Source organism: Xiphophorus maculatus, chromosome 9, assembly GCF_002775205.1.
Source record: "Xiphophorus maculatus strain JP 163 A chromosome 9, X_maculatus-5.0-male, whole genome shotgun sequence".
NCBI classification, from domain to species: domain Eukaryota; kingdom Metazoa; phylum Chordata; class Actinopteri; order Cyprinodontiformes; family Poeciliidae; genus Xiphophorus; species Xiphophorus maculatus.
Window position 1 is genome coordinate 27402014 of NC_036451.1, and position 6115 is coordinate 27408128.

A 6115-nucleotide genomic window follows, 5' to 3' on the forward strand; every position below is an offset into this window, starting at 1 on the left:
CTGTTAGAAGCAGCAAAAGACTAAAGCGGAGGCTCACCTATCCTAAATGTACAGAGAGAGCTGCAATGAGACGGTCTAGTCCAAGCCTAGAACTGAACTCAATGGAGAATCTGCGGTAGGATCTGAAATGACTGTTCAGTCACGACCTCCATCCAACCCGACTGACCTGACCTTGAGCTCAGTTCATCAGGGCAGAAACGTTTCCGGCCTGATGCTTGATTAAAATGGTGGTGAGGCGGCGATCAGCCACAGATCCCTGTGTTCAAACAGGTGGGAGAGCCGACAAGGTCAGGTGGACAAACATGTTTGCTCTAATTTCCCATCCCGAGTGTTTATGTGCCCTGAGCCATGCGCTGCTTGTTATGCAATCCTCCCCCCTCTTCCCTCCTCCCCTCACTGGCTCCTCAGGTGTGAGGTTACACTTACAACCAGGTCAAGCTGTATTCTGTGCCCCACATCAATGCAATCCCTCCTCCAATCAGATGCTGAGGTTGTGTGTGTGTGAACTGGATTTCATGCATTGTTGTGTATGCATGCTGTGGTAAGCTAATAATCCACCGTCTCCAGCATGTCACCTACTTCTTCCTCTGTGGCCACTCCTCTGACTAACAGGAAGGCATTCTGTGTGTGTGTGTCGGTGTGTGTGTGTGTGTGTTTTTCTCTTGTCAGCTTCCGTATGTCCTCTCTGTCAACAAATGCTGGTATTTCTGGAACGACTGTCGTATTTCTCTAGAAGTCTCAACTCGTGGCCTTCATACCGAAACCATCTGAACTCTGCAGAGAGGCAGCTTCCACAGAAACGTTGAGAAAGTATTTAATAAACAAAATGGTGCTTATGCAAAGTTTTATACCTCCCATCACTTTTCTGCATTTTGAACTTTGCACATCTTATTAAACTGTAGCAAATGCTTCCTGCAACCAGAATCTGCAGCCTACGGTCTTCACCCACATTCCTCGGTGGCTCCCTGCGTTCTGACCCGGTTCCTCCAACAAAGGCCCCCTGTCTTCTGCTGACTGACGTCTCTGCGGCCCCCAGGCCCCCCACACCCCCACCCTCTGCCCCTCGTTGCCAGCGTGTCAGCGGTCAGAGGGGAATGCCTCTATTCACTGGGCTTATTTTTAGCCTCAAAGCTAAACTACTGTACAGCTCTAGCAATGAGGGACCTGAATAGGCCTGACTCATGCGGCCATTGTCTCGTGACCCTGTGTGTGTGTGTGTAGGCTGCGTGTGTGTGTGTGTCTGTAAAAGCTTTGTCCCTCCCCTCTGAGCTACAGGCACTAATAAGTTCTGGTTCTCTCTTTTTACAGCCTCAGAGGGTCTTCAGCTTCAGCTGTTTTTTTTCCTTCCCTCTTTGCTATTTTTATCCAGTCAGCAGTAAATTTAGCTTGGATTGCATTAAAGTCGACGGCTGAAAAGAACATGTTGCCACAACAATCGCTCTGATCCTACACAGATTTACCAACATTAGTTATTTTTGCTCCCTCTGCTTTGCCTTACAAAAGTATTCCAAGCCTTTTTTTGTTGCAGCTACAACCTTTTAATGTACTTTGCTTGAATTTTTTTTACAAATAAAACTCCGAAGATTCTGCCGTGTTCTGCCCTCAGAACTCCCCTAATCCTTAAAAATGGTCTATTTGTGTTTAATCTAATTCCAGCTGTTCTGTGAAGACCCTAGTCTTCTGGAGCCACATCTGGCTTTTTTAACCTTTTACAAAGACCTTTAGCTAAAAAACAAAAAGAACCAGCTACCGTATTAAATATTGATGTGGTGGCAAATGCAGGTTTTAACAGTTTTAAATTATTTTCCTGCAATATTTGCATTGAATTTCCAAAAGAGAATGAACCTGAAAGACCCAGTAATATGACAACCTAATGACATTTTCTTAGGTTTTCGGTTGGAATCAGTTTTGTTTATTATTATTATTATTATTATTTTACATCATTTTTCATCACACAGAAAAAGAAACTATCCATCCGCTTTTTGCAAAATTGTATGTTTATCTTTATTTTAAATTCCAAAAGTACAGATAAGATGGTTGTTCTTTATAGATTACAACAAATTTCCTAAAGTAGATATCTATTTAAAATTATAAGACGTATTTTTTCAACAACAAAAAAAAAAGAAAGTCTTGTGACGTTTGTGGACGAAGTATTTTTCTGGCTGGCCTGAGAGCGAAGTCTGTGTTTGGTTTGTGAAGGCAGGTGAGTTGACCTGCTGACAGGATGACCGTCAGTCTGGAGGAGATCACAGAGTCAAACCAAAGCCTTCAGAAAGTCCCATCTGCAGTTTGCCACGAGTTGCAGTATGCAGGCGACAGCGAATATGAGGAAGAAGGTGGTTCCTCTGGTCCCACAAGATCAAAATGAAAAACAACATGGTGGTGGCAGTATCATGCTGTGGGGATGCTTTACTGTAGAAGGGCCAGGGAAGAGAACAGGGAGGCAGGATCAGCAGCCAGGTTATTGGTCAACTTGTTGCTCTTTTTCTGCGTTCTACCTGCTTTCTATTTGTCATTTTAGGTATTTAGGTTAATTAAAGAGAAGCTCAAGAGACTAACATGATCATCAAGAGACTAATGATGATCCAGCAGTTTCCTAGATAAAGCTTGTTGCAGAAAAGAACAGGCAAAATTTGTAATCTAACTGACATGAACTAGGAAACATCCAAATGTAGCTGCAGCAAAATGTTCTGCAAGGTCTAGTCAAAGGATCTGCAACTTTTTACAGACCTTAACATTCTGCCCAGTTCAGCTACATAAAACTCATTTGGGGTCACAAACGTTACACGACCTTTCAGAAAAAGACGACCTGTACTTTCCGATGAGCATCTACAGCTGGAAATGTGTTGCAGCGTTTTATTCTATTTCTAGCTTTTGGAAGAGAAAAAACTTTGACTTTTTTTTTAAGTATCAGTTTCCAACATACCGAGAAGGAAAAAATAGATCTGAAAACGTCACAGATACAGTTCAGACATCTTGTTGTAGAAATGCAATAAGGAAAATAACTGCTTAACTAACACCTTATATCGTCTATAGTCTTCATTCTTTATCAGTTTTTGCCAAATATCAAAGGAGCCACAGGCTGCAGGCCCCTGGTACAGACTGATGCACTTTACTTTTAATATGCAAACAACGGATGCATGTTTTTGCAAATAAAACCAATGCATCTGTTAGCTTCTATGCTACAGTTCTGGTTTATGTACTACAGTGCAGCGTCTCCACATTTAAACGGATATTTATGCTGTGTGCATTAGTCTGCATGCTGCAGGGATAGTCAGATACCTGGTAAAGCGCCAAGCGCTCTGAGGCAACGGCCTCAAAACAAGGCGTCATAAAAACATGCCCTGCTTCCTCCCAGCGCCGCGTTTTACTGGAAATCAGTGAGGCAGAACAACCCTGAGAATCTTCTCTGTTTATTTCATTCAGTTTCACATGGCAGACTGCAGCCAAACTATGCACAATAAATAAAAAAATTTCATTAAATTAACAACATATATAAAAAAAAAGAAAAAAAAAAGAAGAAGAAAACACGGACAACTCGGAACACGCCGTCCTTAAGATAACAACAGGAGGAGAAAAGTTTCCCTTTTTCTTTCTTTTTTTGGTTTTAAGTTAACAAAGTGACAATACTTTAAATAGCGTTAAATAAAAGCTGAAGAAACAGTTTCTGTTTGGTCGAACTGTCACAGGAACGGTGCCGACTCTCGGCGCGGTCCGGTTCCTGGAGTGGTGCCAGCTCTTCCCCCCCCATCCCGCTCCCTTCAGACACGTGCTCCCCCACGCCGTGCGCTCACTCTGCTCACATGATGCTGCCGCTTCCTCGTAAAAACACTGCTCCTTTCTCGGCAGACAGAGAGAGAGGACTGCTGAGTCACTCTTCCTTGACCCTGGAGTTCACCCTGACGAAACATTCACGTTTCCCGTTGCTCTTTACAATTTTTGCCCCCCCGTTGATTTCCTCCGCTGGGTGGTGTGTGAGGGGGGGTGGCAGCAGCAGAAGGAGGAAGAGGAAGGAGGAGAAAGGCTTTCCAATTAACGCAGGCGGGTGTTGTTTTGATATTTTTTCGTCCCCGGACGCAAACGATTCTTGACAATATTCCAAGCGGTTTCATCGGTCCGGCAGGTTGATGACCGGCACCCACTGATCCAGGCAGCGGCAGTCCCTGCAGAATCGGTTCACCTTGCTCAGCGCCGGGTCCTTCCACAGGGCCGACTGCGGGTTCTGCAAGTAGGAGCAAAGCAGTTAGATGCATGCTGGGGTTTGTTTCTTTTGAACACACGATTCAACAGACTTGCTCACAGTTTGGGGTGAGGAATCATGCTTACCGTAACCAGGACGCAGTGCACATCCATGGGTTCCCCTCCGGGCTTCACCCCCCCTAGGATCTCGGCCAGACGCCTCATGTTGCCCACTCGCAGGATGTTGATGTCGTTCTCGCAGCAGAACGCCTGGATCAAGGTGAAGTGGATCTGCAGAGCCACGTCCTCTTCGTCATCCGTAGCCAGCAGGCAGAGCACCACGTTGTCTGGATCCCTGCAGGCAGGAAAACCACAAAAAAATGAATGAAGGAGTGAGAGATCACCTTCCATTATAGATCTTTAAAAAGAGTGCGCACACACACTCACACATCAGGACGCGATACACTTACACATTGAGGGACTTTGCAGCCTCGTACACCCCGACAGTGATGCAGCCCTGAGGCAACGCGGAGCTCAGGACCTCCTCCAGGGCTTGGCCCACCGATTCCATCCTGGGGGGAAACGGGGAAACCGGGTTCAATGCTGCCAGCAGGCGCACGGTTAACTTCTTAGTGGCTGCTGAAATTTGTTTGTTCATTTTAATGTGCGGCTGATGTCAGTCCGTGACGTGACGCTGCATGCAGGGTGGAACTGCTTATGGAAGGAGAGACACGCGAACAGAACCCGCGGCCAGGCTGTTCCAGCTGTGCTTCCAGAGCTACTTTGAAGCTAATGCTAACTAGCCAAACTGAAGCCGTAGCAAAACAGTTGGTGCAACGTCACAATGTTTAAAAGTGAGAAACTTCGACATAAAAGAAACTATTTAGAAACTCAAAGGACAAGAAATGCAAAAATGTTCGACGTGTAGTAAAAGGAGCTGACCTTTCTACAGAGTTTTCTCCTCCGGTTTCTTCAAAAGTCATATTGCACATCCAGGCGGTTCGGTGTCCTACACAGTCCAGAGTGGATGGAGAGCTGCGGCTGACGGCGGTGCGATGCTCGCTGTTTGCCCGGTGAACTGAGTGTTCCCTGTAGTGAGACAGCCTGTGAGCCCACAACTCATTTACATGGAGGCCTCCCATTGGCTGTTGGTCCGGCAACATGCAAAATACACGGCCAGGTTTCAACCCGTTCAACCCGAGACCTGTGTAGAAACAGCGCCCCCCCGTGGGTGCAATTCAACAACATGTGATCAACTCGTGGCCTTTAGACCTGTGATTGTCAGACTTTGACATTCAGTTTCTTCACAGAAAAGATCCGCAGGAGTCAGAAGTTTTGGTTAATCACCAACCTCAACTTAAAATCTAAAAATGGCTGCCTTGCTGCTAAAATGTAATGGCAGTTGCAGTTAAAACTGTTCATTTACATTATATTATTGAATATGGATTCGTTTATTCTGACTGTCACTATCCATTCTACACACTGCAATATTTGCTTTACATTTAGTATTTAGTGAACATGTTTCTGCATTGATCAAAAGTGCAAAATGTACAAAAACCTTTGCTTGTATTTGCTAACAGTTTTATATATGAGGAGGCTTATAAAAAAAACAAATTTAATAAATACATAATTAAATTAATTATATGTAGTGAGAAATAATTCAAAGTTTAGTTAAAAGTTTAATCATTTGCATGATACACAATTAATTTATATGTCATTAAATTCCTAAAATGAAAAGTTACTGTAGAAGATAATTTTTGTTATATATGTCCATCAAAGTTGAGGTGCCGGTCTTTATGAAGTCCAACAGGTCAGAGTAAGCCCCGCCCATAGCCCCGCCCCTCGATGTTAATGGAACAGATGCAATTATTTCTAAGCGATGCTGTAGGTACAGGAGTCATTAGTATCACCTGAAGGTGTTTGCACGATATTATAA

At 44.3% G+C, this 6115-nt stretch overlaps 1 pseudogene; it reads right to left on the minus strand.

The window, feature by feature from the left end:
* Positions 1-1985: 1985 nt before the first annotated feature.
* On the minus strand, positions 1986-5474 carry LOC102217941 (annotated as a pseudogene).
* Between the last annotated feature and the right edge of the window lie 641 nt (positions 5475-6115).